This window comes from Gigantopelta aegis, chromosome 4 (genome assembly GCF_016097555.1).
Source record: "Gigantopelta aegis isolate Gae_Host chromosome 4, Gae_host_genome, whole genome shotgun sequence".
Classification (NCBI taxonomy): domain Eukaryota; kingdom Metazoa; phylum Mollusca; class Gastropoda; order Neomphalida; family Peltospiridae; genus Gigantopelta; species Gigantopelta aegis.
This window is the reverse complement of record NC_054702.1, coordinates 45,076,390-45,093,464: the sequence shown is the minus strand read 5'-3', so window position 1 is coordinate 45,093,464 and position 17,075 is coordinate 45,076,390. Positions and strand designations below refer to the sequence as shown.

At 43.7% G+C, this 17,075-nt stretch overlaps 1 protein-coding gene across 2 annotated transcripts in view; it reads left to right on the top strand.

Moving 5' to 3' along the window:
• The window catches only part of LOC121370602 (thyrostimulin alpha-2 subunit-like), a 65,716-nt gene that overhangs the window by 2,923 nt on the left and 45,718 nt on the right, over positions 1-17,075 (top strand). Inside the window, exon 1 of one of the 2 annotated variants that reach the window (XM_041495943.1) lies at positions 13,638-14,269. The exons of the other annotated variant lie outside the window; for it this stretch is intronic. The gene's annotated coding sequence lies outside the window, so the exon portion shown is untranslated. Of the gene's footprint in view, positions 1-13,637; positions 14,270-17,075 lie in introns of those variants that run through there. 2 annotated transcript variants of the gene reach the window in all.

Here is a 17,075-nt window from a genome sequence, read left to right as displayed (position 1 = left end):
CAGGAAGGACGTATTGTCTAGTAAAGGATCTCGGGAGTGGCAGTGCAGGAAGGACGTATTGTCTAGTAAAGGATCTCGGGAGTGGCAGTGCAGGTAGTACGTATTGTCTAGTAAAGGATCTCGGGAGTGGCAGTGCAGGTAGGACGTATTGTCTAGTAAAGGATCTCGGGAGTGGCTGTGCAGGAAGGACGTAGTGTCTAGTAAAGGATCTCGGGAGTGGCTGTGCAGGAAGGACGTATTGTCTAGTAAAGGATCTCGGGAGTGGCTGTGCAGGAAGGACGTATTGTCTAGTAAAGGATCTCGGGAGTGGCTGTCCTCCTATAGACGAGACACTAGATTGGGATGCATGCACAAATGTGGTCTTTTGGCGGGATGTAGCTCAGTGGTAAGCGCTCGCTTGATGTGCGGTCAGTTTAAGATCGATCCCCGTCGGTGGGCCCATTTGGCTATTTCTCGTTCTAGCAAGTGCACCACGACTAGTACCAAAGGCCGTGGTTTGTGCTATCCTGTGGGATGGTGCATATAAAATATTTCTTGCTACTAATTGAAAATGTTTTTTTGCGGGTTTCATTTCTGACTGTATGTAGTCATGTTGTTTTTAACGATTGTAATTACATATCAGATATATTTTTCTGCATAAAATATTAGTGTCTGTATATTAAACGTGTTTCTGATCGTTCTAATATTTGTACTTGGTTAAATTTCATTTTCTTACCTAAAAAAGATTTTTTCGTACGTATGAAATCCAGTTTTGGCTTCTTACAAATATTAAGACGACCAGAAACACATTGAATATACAGACTCTGATATTCTAAACAAGAAAATATATTTAATATGTAAGTTTAATCGTAAAAATATTTTATTAGCCGGAAACATCTTACAATGCAGCAAACTCGGGAATGTCCCTTTAAGCAAAGCATTTTTTTTTTTTAAAGATATGGTCTTGATCGTGGATAACGGTTTTGACGTTCAGATTGCTTTTTTTTTTCCTGCTCCTCTTCCTCCACCTCCTTTAAATGCTCAGACTGGGACCCCCAGTAGCTTGAACAAATGTTATGGTACATCACAGGTTCTCATTGAGACGAATAGTCTCTCAATCAGGAGTTCATTTGAACGGCTGACTGTTTTGTTTTTCTGGCCCTGGTAGGTGGGACAATATTGCAGAAAAGTATACATAGTCATGGTGTCCTGTGCCACAATGCTATATTCTAGTGTCTTCCACTCGGAATTTCGTATACATGTGGTAGCTGGGTCATTCATCACCTGGTCTTCTCTCCAACGTTTGTGGTAGCTGTCCTTGCTTGGTCTCATTATTGCAGCCATCGCGTATCGTAAGAGCGTTTTACTGTGGCATTCACCTCATCATATGCCATATATTGTGGCTCATCTTGGAGCTTTTGAAAATCCGATCCTGCCTTATAATGAGTGGAGTACTTTCCTGTTGTAATAGCCAATTGAATGTTTCCATCCAATTAAATATACGATCGATTTGGACCTCCCCACCGCTACCAATTTTGGTTTCTTCCTTCTTCCTTCTTCTTTAACTTGGTTTTATTTTATATTTAGACATTATCGAGAAAAACGTTACTTCATAGTCGTTGAAATAGATGATTGTGAAAATGATAGCACGTCATAGCAGTTCGTGTGAGTGTACGTTTTCGGATCAAGCGTGCCTCCCCCCTCTCCCCCCTCCGTTTGTTGTCAGTACGTGCTGCAGGTATGTACTATAGAATGTTTGATGGCAACAGGGAATCCACTTTTTGAAAGCTTTCGAGCTACAGTCGTGTTCATCTAGTTTTACGCCTAAGCTATGTGGGTTCTGGGTGATGCTGCTTAGGCAAACACGTTAATACAGAATTATTTACGTCTGCTTCGAATTTCAAGGCAGTACTCCAGTTCTGCAGGGATCTGTTACCATAAATCGTTAGCCCGCACCCCCCCCCCCCACCCCAACCTAGCAGAGTTACGTTATCAGACACTGCCCCTGCACGTGCTGTAACCTCACCGTGGTGCAGGGGTGTAACATTCTCTTTGAGAATGGCCAATACAGCACAAAATTGAAATTTTGAGTAAAAGTCAGTATCTATCTGTGATATTTGTATTTTTTCCTGCTGCTAGCCCGAACCCTTCAGCAGAACTATGTTACGAGATACTGCTGAGTTGGCCCACTCCCCTAATAGAAATATGTTACCACAATTTGCAGCCAGAACCCTCCAGCAGAGATATATTACTAGACACGGCTACTAACCCAACTCCTTCATTAGAAATATGTTACCGGACACTGCTGCTAGCTCAAATCCCCCAGCAGAAATGTTACCAGACACTGCTGGAAAGTCTAGTGGTAAAGCGATCGCCTGATGCATATAAAATACCCCTTGCTATTAATGGAAAAATGTAGCGGGTTTCCTCTCTAAGACTATATGTCAGAATTACCAAATGTTTGACATCCAATAGCTGATGATTAAGAAATCAATGTGCTCTAGTGGTGTCTTTAAATAAACAAACAAAAGATCCGTTTTCAAACACTGCTGCTTGCCCATTCCTGCCTCTACTAAGTGATTATGGGTTTCAAAGCTTTTAAAATTAAACAATGCATTTCATGTACTTTGACCAATTTTAAACAGTATTTCTCTTACTATAATCTTTTTATTAATTATAAAAATGTATCTAATAATTTCCTAGATTTTAAGGTACGTAATTTTACCCTTCGAACCTTCTGGCAGAAACCCTGCCTCCAGCAGAAATATGTTAGCAAACACTGCTGCTAGCCCAAACTCTCCGGCAGAAATATTACCAGACACTGCTGCTAGCCCAAACTCTCCGGCAGAAATATTACCAGACACTGCTGCTAGGACAAACCCACCAAGCTAGCTGAGTTACGTTACAAAACATTGCTGCTAACCTGAACCTTCTAGAAAAAAAATCTGTAATCTGACGCTGCTGCTAGCCCAAACCCCCAGCAGAAATATTACCAGACACTGTTGCTAGCCCAAACTCTCCAGCAGAAATATTACCAGACACTGCTGCTAGCCCAAACTCTCCAGCAGAAATATTACCAGACACTGCTGCTAGGCCAAATCCACCAAGCCAGCTGAGTTACGTTACAAAACATTGCTGCTAACCTGAACCTTCTAGAAGAAAAAAATCTGTAATCTGACGCTGCTGCTAGCCCAAACCCCCAGCAGAAATATTACCAGACACAGTTGCTAGCCCAAACTCTCCAGCAGAAATATTACCAGACACTGCTGCTAGCCCAAACTCTCCAGCAGAAATATTACCAGACACTGCTGCTAGCCCAAACTCTCCAGCAGAAATATTACCAAACACTGCTGCTAGTCCAATCCCCCCCCCCCCACCCCCACCCCAGCAGAAATATATTAACACACTACTACTATCCCGACCCTTTCACGAGCCTAGGAAAATGTGTTGCCAGTCATGGCTTCTAGCACACACCCAACCACCTCACCCCAAGTCTAGAAGAGATCTGTTGTCAGACAAAGCTGCTAGCCCGAACCTTACAGTGTAGCAGAAACGTGTTGTCAGATACTTCTACTAGCTCGAACCTTCCAGTGTAGCAGAAACGTGTTGTCAGATACTTCTACTAGCCCGAACCTTACAGTGTAGCAGAAACGTGTTGTCAGATACTACTGCTAGCCCGAACCTTCCAGTGTAGCAGAAACGTGTTGTCAGATACTACTGCTAGCCCGAACCTTCCAGTGTAGCAGAAACGTGTTGTCAGATACTACTGCTAGCCCGAACCTTCCAGTGTAGCAGAAACGTGTTGTCAGATACTTCTACTAGCTCGAACCTTCCAGTGTAGCAGAAACGTGTTGTCAGATACTTCTACTAGCCCGAAATTTACAGTGTAGCAGAAACGTGTTGTCAGATACTACTGCTAGCCCGAACCTCCAGTGTAGCAGAAACGTGTTGTCAGATACTACTGCTAGCCCGAACTTTACAGTGTAGCAGAAACGTGTTGTCAGATACTACTGCTAGCTCGAACCTTACAGTGTAGCAGAAATGTGTTGTCAGATACTTCTACTAGCTCGAGCTTTACAGTGTAGCAGAAACGTGTTGTCAGATACTTCTACTAGCCCGAACCTCCAGTGTAGCAGAAACGTGTTGTCAGATACTTCTACTAGCTCGAACCTTCCAGTGTAGCAGAAACGTGTTGTCAGATACTACTACTAGCCCGAACCTTCCAGTGTAGCAGAAACGTGTTGTCAGATACTACTGCTAGCTCGAACCTTCCAGTGTAGCAGAAACGTGTTGTCAGATACTACTACTAGCCCGAACCTTCCAGTGTAGCAGAAACGTGTTGTCAGATACTACTGCTAGCCCGAACCTTCCAGTGTAGCAGAAACGTGTTGTCAGATACTACTACTAGCCCGAACCTTCCAGTGTAGCAGAAACGTGTTGTCAGATACTACTGCTAGCCCGAACCTTCCAGTGTAGCAGAAACGTGTTGTCAGATACTACTGCTAGCCCGAACCTCCAGTGTAGCAGAAACGTGTTGTCAGATACTACTGCTAGCTCGAACCTTCCAGTGTAGCAGAAACGTGTTGTCAGATACTTCTACTAGCCCGAACCTCCAGTGTAGCAGAAACGTGTTGTCAGATACTACTGCTAGCCCGAACCTCCAGTGTAGCAGAAACGTGTTGTCAGATACTACTGCTAGCCCGAACCTCCAGTGTAGCAGAAACGTGTTGTCAGATACTACTGCTAGCCCGAACCTTCCAGTGTAGCAGAAACGTGTTGTCAGATACTACTGCTAGCCCGAACCTTCCAGTGTAGCAGAAACGTGTTGTCAGATACTACTACTAGCTCGAACCTTCCAGTGTAGCAGAAACGTGTTGTCAGATACTTCTACTAGCTCGAACCTTCCAGTGTAGCAGAAACGTGTTGTCAGATACTTCTACTAGCCCGAACTTTACAGTGTAGCAGAAACGTGTTGTCAGATACTACTGCTAGCTCGAACCTTCCAGTGTAGCAGAAACGTGTTGTCAGATACTACTGCTAGCCCGAACCTCCAGTGTAGCAGAAACGTGTTGTCAGATACTACTGCTAGCCCGAACCCTCCAGTGTAGCAGAAACGTGTTGTCAGATACTTCTACTAGCTCGAACCTTCCAGTGTAGCAGAAACGTGTTGTCAGATACTTCTACTAGCTCGAACCTTCCAGTGTAGCAGAAACGTGTTGTCAGATACTACTGCTAGCTCGAACCTTACAGTGTAGCAGAAATGTGTTGTCAGATACTTCTACTAGCTCGAACTTTACAGTGTAGCAGAAACGTGTTGTCAGATACTTCTACTAGCCCGAACCTCCAGTGTAGCAGAAACGTGTTGTCAGATACTACTACTAGCCCGAACCTTCCAGTGTAGCAGAAATGTGTTGTCAGATACTACTGCTAGCCCGAACCTCCAGTGTAGCAGAAACGTGTTGTCAGATACTACTACTAGCCCGAACCTTCCAGTGTAGCAGAAACGTGTTGTCAGATACTACTACTAGCCCGAACCTTCCAGTGTAGCAGAAACGTGTTGTCAGATACTACTACTAGCCCGAACCTTCCAGTGTAGCAGAAACGTGTTGTCAGATACTACTGCTAGCCCGAACCTTCCAGTGTAGCAGAAACGTGTTGTCAGATACTACTACTAGCCCGAACCTTCCAGTGTAGCAGAAACGTGTTGTCAGATACTACTGCTAGCCCGAACCTCCAGTGTAGCAGAAACGTGTTGTCAGATACTACTACTAGCCCGAACCTTCCAGTGTAGCAGAAACGTGTTGTCAGATACTACTGCTAGCCCGAACCTCCAGTGTAGCAGAAACGTGTTGTCAGATACTACTACTAGCCCGAACCTTCCAGTGTAGCAGAAACGTGTTGTCAGATACTACTGCTAGCTCCAGTGTAGCAGAAACGTGTTGTCAGATACTACTACTAGCCCGAACCTTCCAGTGTAGCAGAAACGTGTTGTCAGATACTACTACTAGCCCGAACCTTCCAGTGTAGCAGAAACGTGTTGTCAGATACTACTACTAGCCCGAACCTTCCAGTGTAGCAGAAACGTGTTGTCAGATACTACTACTAGCCCGAACCTTCCAGTGTAGCAGAAACGTGTTGTCAGATACTACTACTAGCCCGAACCTTCCAGTGTAGCAGAAACGTGTTGTCAGATACTACTGCTAGCCCGAACCTACAGTGTAGCAGAAACGTGTTGTCAGATACTACTACTAGCCCGAACCTTCCAGTGTAGCAGAAACGTGTTGTCAGATACTACTGCTAGCCCGAACCTTCCAGTGTAGCAGAAACGTGTTGTCAGATACTACTGCTAGCCCGAACCTTCCAGTGTAGCAGAAACGTGTTGTCAGATACTACTACTAGCCCGAACCTTACAGTGTAGCAGAAACGTGTTGTCAGATACTACTACTAGCAACCTTCCAGTGTAGCAGAAACGTGTTGTCAGATACTACTACTAGCCCGAACCTTCCAGTGTAGCAGAAACGTGTTGTCAGATACTTCTACTAGCCCGAACCTTCCAGTGTAGCAGAAACGTGTTGTCAGATACTTCTACTAGCTCGAACCTTCCAGTGTAGCAGAAACGTGTTGTCAGATACTTCTACTAGCCCGAACCTTCCAGTGTAGCAGAAACGTGTTGTCAGATACTTCTACTAGCCCGAACCTTCCAGTGTAGCAGAAACGTGTTGTCAGATACTACTGCTAGCCCGAACCTTCCAGTGTAGCAGAAACGTGTTGTCAGATACTACTACTAGCCCGAACCTTCCAGTGTAGCAGAAACGTGTTGTCAGATACTTCTACTAGCCCGAACCTTCCAGTGTAGCAGAAACGTGTTGTCAGATACTTCTACTAGCCCGAACCTTCCAGTGTAGCAGAAACGTGTTGTCAGATACTTCTACTAGCTCGAACCTTCCAGTGTAGCAGAAACGTGTTGTCAGATACTTCTACTAGCCCGAACCTTCCAGTGTAGCAGAAACGTGTTGTCAGATACTTCTACTAGCCCGAACCTTCCAGTGTAGCAGAAACGTGTTGTCAGATACTACTACTAGCCCGAACCTTCCAGTGTAGCAGAAACGTGTTGTCAGATACTACTGCTAGCCCGAACCTTCCAGTGTAGCAGAAACGTGTTGTCAGATACTTCTACTAGCTCGAACCTTCCAGTGTAGCAGAAACGTGTTGTCAGATACTTCTACTAGCCCGAACCTTCCAGTGTAGCAGAAACGTGTTGTCAGATACTTCTACTAGCCCGAACCTTCCAGTGTAGCAGAAACGTGTTGTCAGATACTTCTACTAGCCCGAACCTTCCAGTGTAGCAGAAACGTGTTGTCAGATACTTCTACTAGCCCGAACCTTCCAGTGTAGCAGAAACGTGTTGTCAGATACTACTGCTAGCCCGAACCTAGTGTAGCAGAAACGTGTTGTCAGATACTTCTACTAGCCCGAACCTTCCAGTGTAGCAGAAACGTGTTGTCAGATACTACTGCTAGCCCGAACCTTCCAGTGTAGCAGAAACGTGTTGTCAGATACTACTGCTAGCCCGAACCTTCCAGTGTAGCAGAAACGTGTTGTCAGATACTACTGCTAGCCCGAACCTTCCAGTGTAGCAGAAACGTGTTGTCAGATACTACTGCTAGCCCGAACCTTCCAGTGTAGCAGAAACGTGTTGTCAGATACTTCTACTAGCTCGAACTTTACAGTGTAGCAGAAACGTGTTGTCAGATACTTCTACTAGCTCGAACCTTCCAGTGTAGCAGAAACGTGTTGTCAGATACTTCTACTAGCCCGAACTTTACAGTGTAGCAGAAACGTGTTGTCAGATACTACTGCTAGCTCGAACCTTCCAGTGTAGCAGAAACGTGTTGTCAGATACTACTGCTAGCCCGAACCTCCAGTGTAGCAGAAACGTGTTGTCAGATACTACTGCTAGCCCGAACCCTCCAGTGTAGCAGAAACGTGTTGTCAGATACTTCTACTAGCTCGAACCTTCCAGTGTAGCAGAAACGTGTTGTCAGATACTACTACTAGCCCGAACTTTACAGTGTAGCAGAAATGTGTTGTCAGATACTACTGCTAGCCCGAACCTCCAGTGTAGCAGAAACGTGTTGTCAGATACTACTACTAGCCCGAACCTTCCAGTGTAGCAGAAACGTGTTGTCAGATACTACTGCTAGCCCGAACCCTCCAGTGTAGCAGAAACGTGTTGTCAGATACTTCTACTAGCTCGAACCTTCCAGTGTAGCAGAAACGTGTTGTCAGATACTTCTACTAGCTCGAACTTTACAGTGTAGCAGAAACGTGTTGTCAGATACTACTGCTAGCTCGAACCTTACAGTGTAGCAGAAATGTGTTGTCAGATACTTCTACTAGCTCGAACTTTACAGTGTAGCAGAAACGTGTTGTCAGATACTTCTACTAGCCCGAACCTCCAGTGTAGCAGAAACGTGTTGTCAGATACTACTACTAGCCCGAACCTTCCAGTGTAGCAGAAATGTGTTGTCAGATACTACTGCTAGCCCGAACCTCCAGTGTAGCAGAAACGTGTTGTCAGATACTACTACTAGCCCGAACCTTCCAGTGTAGCAGAAACGTGTTGTCAGATACTACTACTAGCCCGAACCTTCCAGTGTAGCAGAAACGTGTTGTCAGATACTACTACTAGCCCGAACCTTCCAGTATAGCAGAAACGTGTTGTCAGATACTACTGCTAGCCCGAACCCTCCAGTGTAGCAGAAACGTGTTGTCAGATACTACTACTAGCCCGAACCTTCCAGTGTAGCAGAAACGTGTTGTCAGATACTACTGCTAGCCCGAACCTCCAGTGTAGCAGAAACGTGTTGTCAGATACTACTACTAGCCCGAACCTTCCAGTGTAGCAGAAACGTGTTGTCAGATACTACTGCTAGCCCGAACCTCCAGTGTAGCAGAAACGTGTTGTCAGATACTACTGCTAGCCCGAACCTTCCAGTGTAGCAGAAACGTGTTGTCAGATACTACTGCTAGCTCGAACCTCCAGTGTAGCAGAAACGTGTTGTCAGATACTACTACTAGCCCGAACCTTCCAGTGTAGCAGAAACGTGTTGTCAGATACTTCTACTAGCTCGAACCTTCCAGTGTAGCAGAAACGTGTTGTCAGATACTTCTACTAGCCCGAACCTTCCAGTGTAGCAGAAACGTGTTGTCAGATACTACTGCTAGCCCGAACCCTCCAGTGTAGCAGAAACGTGTTGTCAGATACTTCTACTAGCTCGAACCTTCCAGTGTAGCAGAAACGTGTTGTCAGATACTTCTACTAGCCCGAACCTTCCAGTGTAGCAGAAATGTGTTGTCAGATACTTCTACTAGCTCGAACTTTACAGTGTAGCAGAAACGTGTTGTCAGATACTACTGCTAGCTCGAACCTTACAGTGTAGCAGAAATGTGTTGTCAGATACTTCTACTAGCTCGAACCTTCCAGTGTAGCAGAAACGTGTTGTCAGATACTTCTACTAGCCCGAACCTCCAGTGTAGCAGAAACGTGTTGTCAGATACTACTACTAGCCCGAACCTTCCAGTGTAGCAGAAATGTGTTGTCAGATACTACTGCTAGCCCGAACCTCCAGTGTAGCAGAAACGTGTTGTCAGATACTACTACTAGCCCGAACCTTCCAGTGTAGCAGAAACGTGTTGTCAGATACTACTACTAGCCCGAACCTTCCAGTGTAGCAGAAACGTGTTGTCAGATACTACTACTAGCCCGAACCTTCCAGTATAGCAGAAACGTGTTGTCAGATACTACTGCTAGCCCGAACCCTCCAGTGTAGCAGAAACGTGTTGTCAGATACTACTGCTAGCCCGAACCTTCCAGTGTAGCAGAAACGTGTTGTCAGATACTACTGCTAGCCCGAACCTCCAGTGTAGCAGAAACGTGTTGTCAGATACTACTACTAGCCCGAACCTTCCAGTGTAGCAGAAACGTGTTGTCAGATACTACTGCTAGCCCGAACCTCCAGTGTAGCAGAAACGTGTTGTCAGATACTACTGCTAGCCCGAACCTTCCAGTGTAGCAGAAACGTGTTGTCAGATACTACTGCTAGCTCGAACCTCCAGTGTAGCAGAAACGTGTTGTCAGATACTACTACTAGCCCGAACCTTCCAGTGTAGCAGAAACGTGTTGTCAGATACTTCTACTAGCTCGAACCTTCCAGTGTAGCAGAAACGTGTTGTCAGATACTTCTACTAGCCCGAACCTTCCAGTGTAGCAGAAACGTGTTGTCAGATACTTCTACTAGCTCGAACCTTCCAGTGTAGCAGAAACGTGTTGTCAGATACTTCTACTAGCCCGAACCTTCCAGTGTAGCAGAAACGTGTTGTCAGATACTACTGCTAGCCCGAACCTTCCAGTGTAGCAGAAACGTGTTGTCAGATACTACTGCTAGCCCGAACCTTCCAGTGTAGCAGAAACGTGTTGTCAGATACTACTACTAGCCCGAACCTTCCAGTGTAGCAGAAACGTGTTGTCAGATACTACTGCTAGCCCGAACCTTACAGTGTAGCAGAAACGTGTTGTCAGATACTTCTACTAGCCCGAACCTTCCAGTGTAGCAGAAACGTGTTGTCAGATACTTCTACTAGCTCGAACCTTCCAGTGTAGCAGAAACGTGTTGTCAGATACTACTGCTAGCCCGAACCTTCCAGTGTAGCAGAAACGTGTTGTCAGATACTACTGCTAGCCCGAACCTTCCAGTGTAGCAGAAACGTGTTGTCAGATACTACTGCTAGCCCGAACCTTCCAGTGTAGCAGAAACGTGTTGTCAGATACTTCTACTAGCTCGAACTTTACAGTGTAGCAGAAACGTGTTGTCAGATACTTCTACTAGCTCGAACTTTACAGTGTAGCAGAAACGTGTTGTCAGATACTTCTACTAGCCCGAACCTTCCAGTGTAGCAGAAACGTGTTGTCAGATACTTCTACTAGCCCGAACCTCCAGTGTAGCAGAAATGTGTTGTCAGATACTTCTACTAGCTCGAACCTTCCAGTGTAGCAGAAACGTGTTGTCAGATACTACTACTAGCTCGAACCTTCCAGTGTAGCAGAAACGTGTTGTCAGATACTTCTACTAGCCCGAACCTCCAGTGTAGCAGAAATGTGTTGTCAGATACTTCTACTAGCCCGAACCTTCCAGTGTAGCAGAAACGTGTTGTCAGATACTACTACTAGCCCGAACCTTCCAGTGTAGCAGAAACGTGTTGTCAGATACTTCTACTAGCCCGAACCTTCCAGTGTAGCAGAAACGTGTTGTCAGATACTACTACTAGCCCGAACTTTACAGTGTAGCAGAAACGTGTTGTCAGATACTTCTACTAGCCCGAACCTCCAGTGTAGCAGAAACGTGTTGTCAGATACTTCTACTAGCCCGAACCTGCAGTGTAGCAGAAACGTGTTGTCAGATACTTCTACTAGCCCGAACCTTCCAGTGTAGCAGAAACGTGTTGTCAGATACTACTACTAGCCCGAACCTTCCAGTGTAGCAGAAACGTGTTGTCAGATACTTCTACTAGACCGAACCTTCCAGTGTAGCAGAAACGTGTTGTCAGATACTACTGCTAGCCCGAACCTTCCAGTGTAGCAGAAACGTGTTGTCAGATACTACTGCTAGCCCGAACCTTCCAGTGTAGCAGAAACGTGTTGTCAGATACTACTGCTAGCCCGAACCTTCCAGTGTAGCAGAAACGTGTTGTCAGATACTTCTACTAGCTCGAACCTTCCAGTGTAGCAGAAACGTGTTGTCAGATACTACTGCTAGCTCGAACCTTACAGTGTAGTAGAAACGTGTTGTCAGATACTACTACTAGCCCGAACCTTCCAGTGTAGCAGAAACGTGTTGTCAGATACTACTACTAGCCCGAACCTTACAGTGTAGCAGAAATGTGTTGTCAGATACTTCTACTAGCCCGAACTTTACAGTGTAGCAGAAACGTGTTGTCAGATACTTCTACTAGCCCGAACCTCCAGTGTAGCAGAAACGTGTTGTCAGATACTACTGCTAGCCCGAACCTCCAGTGTAGCAGAAACGTGTTGTCAGATACTACTGCTAGCCCGAACCTTCCAGTGTAGCAGAAACGTGTTGTCAGATACTACTACTAGCCCGAACCTTCCAGTGTAGCAGAAACGTGTTGTCAGATACTACTACTAGCCCGAACCCTCCAGCAGAAATGTTACCACACTACTGCTAGACTGAACTCTTCAGAAGAGATTCGTTGCCAGGCACTCATGCAATGTGATGAGATAATTTGTTCAGCTGAGACATTTTTATCACAGTGTTTAAATACTTTATACTATTACTAGCTGTTCTATATAAAATTTTACATCAAGAAACTGACAAACGCTCCCTGCTCAAGCTAATTTTTTTCTTTATTTTCAATGCATTTCCCAGGGAGGTGTGACTTGACCTCCTATAAACTCCTATCGTCACAGTCTACAGCTCTCTCCCGCTAAACTTCTTGCACAATGACATGTTTTTGTATATTAACATACTTTGTAACTGTTACAATCGATGCAAAAATGGACGTAGAAAACTACCTTGGCGTATACTGTTCACACAAACACAATACTAGTGCAGTGGCTACAAATGGAAATATTTGACATTGTAACGGCAGCTTGCTTTTGTGTAGGTGTATAAATTGGACCTTAAACATTTTTGTCTGCTCTAAAAAAAACAATGGGTTTTTATGGGGGTTTTTTTTGTGTGTGTTGTTATTTGTTTGTTTTTCTTTCTTTTTTTCTTCTTATTTTTCTCAAATAGTCTGATGCATCTTTTGATTGATAGACTAAGTTACTCTAAACTTTTGACACTCTTCGGCCGAGCAATCTATTTTTATTTATTGCTTCTGTTTGAACTTTCTAAGTGTTTTCAAGGCATTTGTTTGAAGCACAGAAAACGTTTTGTTCAAAATTTCGCCCATTTTAAACTTTACCCCACCATTTTAAATTAAAAAAAAAAATAAAAAAAAATCATTATTACAGTATTTGTATCAGTTTGTATCTGTGTTCAAGGCATTGTCCAAAAGATCACTACACGCAGTACACTACAGTATTGTATAGATAATATTCACGAACAAATTGTTGTTACTGGTGTAATAAAGAAAAACTACATTTGTGATCAGTTATACCTTTATGTTTTAGACCGATAAATGTATTCCAAACCCCCCCCCCCCCCCCCCCCCCCCCCCCCCGGATTCTCACTGGACTTTCTCCATTGGGGGTCATTTGAGCTTTCTTGTGAAATTTGGGGAGTCCCATAATAGGATTTTAAGTTAAAACTGAAAAAATAAGAGTCCTGTCCAAGTTTCAAGCTTGAAAAGACACTTTTCGAGGGTCAGTGAGATCCCTGCCCCTCCCCCCCCCCCCCCCCCCCCCCCCAAAAAAAAAAAAAAATAAAAAAATATCGTTCTGCCATCTTCGGGTTGTTACTGTTGTAATCACATCAGTTTCCTCACTAAAGGTACAATTCGAACACTCGGAAAAATATTTCCACGCAGAGCCGGTTTATCCTAATAGCAATTGCTACGGTCCCCGCGCTTCAGGGGGCCCCGCGGTGATGTGCACATTTATTTTCCCCAGGTCATTTTCCCCCTCTCTCCGAGGGGGTTGCAAACTATATATCCTGGGAAGGGGACCCGCTGTTATTTGTGCTACAGTCCCCGCGGTTCCTTAAAACAACCCTGTATTCCACGCGTATTTGTGTGTTCTCTTCTGCTCTCTTGCGAATATGTTTGAGCGCGCTCGATCGATACACTACTACGACGGAGACTTAAATGTGTGTATGTATTTCGTCAACCATGAATGGGCTGAGTTGTTTGTCGTGTGATGTGTGTGGGTTTCGAAGACGCGAACACCGACGACTGTAATGACGTAGGAGAACATCATACATACACCTCTGACCAAGCGCCGTAAACAGAACCTGCCCTTCCAACTGTAAATCAGCCGAGAAGATTACGTGCGACTGTCTGACAATCTATAGTGACACACGACGTCTGTAAATTGGGCGCGAACTTTTTATATGCAGACGAGAATTGTGGGTTTGACTGTTTGAAACAATATCGAATGGGGCTGGGCTGATAAGGAAGCGAGGGTATCGTAAAGGCTACACTTTTTTGAAAAACATTTAAAAGGTAGTTCCCTCATACGGATGGACATAAGTTAAAAAGAGTACCGTACCTTGTTCTGTTTATCCAGGTTCGTGAGTTATTTGTCACGTGAAGATTGTACCTTACACAGGTAAATTATTTTCTTGTTATGCTATTTTCAAAATTTATATTATTATATATATTCATATGTGGTTGGTTATTCATGAGCAGAGAATAGTGATAAATATCAGCTACTAAATTCAACAATGGCTTTCGTAATTTTTACAAGTTTATAAATTATGCTTCTCCATGTTTTTGCGAATGACCCTTCCGACTCTTCCCCCCCCCCCCCCGCCCCTCCATACCACTTCCTCGCCCCCTCCGCCCCATCCATCCCACTCCCTTGCCGTATCATTTCCTCCCAAGAACTTATAACAGAAATATGTTAATTCGCCAGGAACATTCAGCAGGCAGGGTGGGTAGGGAGGTAGGACACTTTAATGCCAGACTCGTAGGTGATCTTATATGTTAATGACCATACATTGGCAAGAGATGATAATGACCTCTTCAGCGGCGGATCCAAAGCGGCATCAGGGGACCAGACTTACCAAGAAATACTATTACCCCTTTGTTTCATATCTGGTTTTCCGTGTATAATATATATATATATATATATATATATATATATATATATATATATATATATATATATATATATATATATATATATATGTATATATAAGTTATTATATAATGTTATGAACAAAATGCTTTTCATATCACAATATCAGGGCCTGTGACGGAACATGCTCTTAATTTTGTTTTCGCCTGTGGCGATATTAATTGTGTTAGAGGGCCGTGTGCAGTTTCATTGCACTTAGCCCAGGTGGGCAACTTGTTACGTAATACTTCTGCGCGACGGTCCTCGAGCTGTACTTCTAATACACACCCAGCGAGGTGCGGAGACCATGTGGCGAGTAGTTACGTAATACCTCCGCGAGTGCGGTTTTTACAACCGTGATTTGGCGACGATGGCGACAGCCAGTCTGACGATCAGAGAAAAATATACCGACTCTGGGGGAGGTGGAATATCAGATGATAGGTGAGGTACCGCGTTGTACCCCCAGGCGATATTCGCTGTCTCTGAGAGTTTTGAATAAATAGCTAGGGTTTAGAGATATCTAGGAGAACCATAGGAAGGTATCCCGGGGGAACGTTGTCCGTTTGGACTTTGGTAAATATATTATTTCTGCTCTGTTGTATAACCTTGATGTGATTGATGTGACTTTAAAAAAATTTAATACTGTATTATACCAATATTCTTTAGACAGTGTCTTCGGTCATCTGACGAAGTAAATCGTAGACTTTTTGTTCTAACATTATACGAGTATTTGGTAATATAAAGCTTAGCCAGTCATCCTAGCAGACCTAGGTAAACTGTAGGTTATTGTCTTTATTGTGATAGGTACCAGTATTAATTGTGTTACAAGGTTACTGAATGAGTAGTTAGGGTTAATTAAAAATTAACCAGTTAGGAATAGAGCTGTAATTCCTTTATTAATTAAGTTCCCCTGGAAGCGTTTCTCAATTATCACACGTGTGGGTGTTGTGTCACGGTGAAGTGATTAGCATATTGTGTTAACTAGACACCTAGAGATTAACTAATTAAGTGATCAGTTCTGGGTTGTTATTATTGTTGTTATTAATTAACTACTGCGGCTGTACATTTGTCAGCGTAGGTTAATACAGATTCCAAAGTGTGTTGTGTTTTGGTTGTGTTTTCTAGTGAACTAAACGTGCTATAATAATATATACTTTATATAAGATCGTATCTCTGATCATACCTAGAGACGAGCCACAGCGGGTATAACTGCCTGTTACAGAGAGATCTAATAGATATACAGTTAGGAGAGATGTTTGGACAATCGTGTTTCATTCAGTTACGGGTATTGTAGAATCCCCGTGACAGGGCCGTAGCTAGGATTTTTTGTCGAGGGTGGACGGATGGGTCAGATGAATTCTTTAGATGAACGAGCATGGGAGGCGTGCCCTCAGGAAATTGTGAAATCTAGAGGCTCTGAAATACCATTTTGCAGCCATTTCAGGGAGGTTACATACTTAAAACCAAGAAGAGGATTTTGTTTTAGTTTCTATTATTTGTACCGGATTTTTTGTATGCCTCCTCCCACCCCCGCTAGCTACGGTCCTGTATATACGAGCTACAACTGAAATGGGGAGGATATACCCCTTTTGTATTAAAATAATTTGTCCCTCTTCTGAATTTTCTGAATCTGCCCTTGCTCTTTATCATACATTTTTAGGGTTTGTTTTGTTTGTGTTTTAGTCTGCAACGTTTTAATTATTTTTTATAATTCAGTATTATAGTTATCGTATGCAAACGTAATTAGATATATGAATATTAAGCACATCGCTTTGCAATAACCCCCCCCCCCGTTCTTTGCAAAGACAAACTAATAATAATAATCATAATAATAATTAATGGTTTTTTTCTTCTTTTTTTCTATTAACAAAACTAATAAAACTAATCAAAGCTGAAAGTGGAAAGTTAAACTCATGACGTCATGCTGAAGGCGCTCGATGTGTGTGTGTGTCTGTGTGTGTGCGCGCGCGCGCATGTGTGTATATGTGTGTGCGCGCGTGTGTGTGTGTGTGTGTGTGTGTGTATTGGTGTGTGTGTGCGACAGAAAGAAAAAGTGAGGGAGTGAGTGAGAAAGAGATAGAGACACACACACACAGAGAAAGAGAGAGAGAGAGAGAGAGAGAGAGAGAGAGAGAGAGAGAGAGAGAGAGAGAGAGAGAGAGAGACACACTAATCTGGATAACTATTTCGTCTGTCATAGATTAAAATGATTTTAAAAACAATTAATATAGTCCCATGATGTAGATAATTTGCATAGGTTGAATGGAGAATTTATCAAATTATGAGAGTATATATA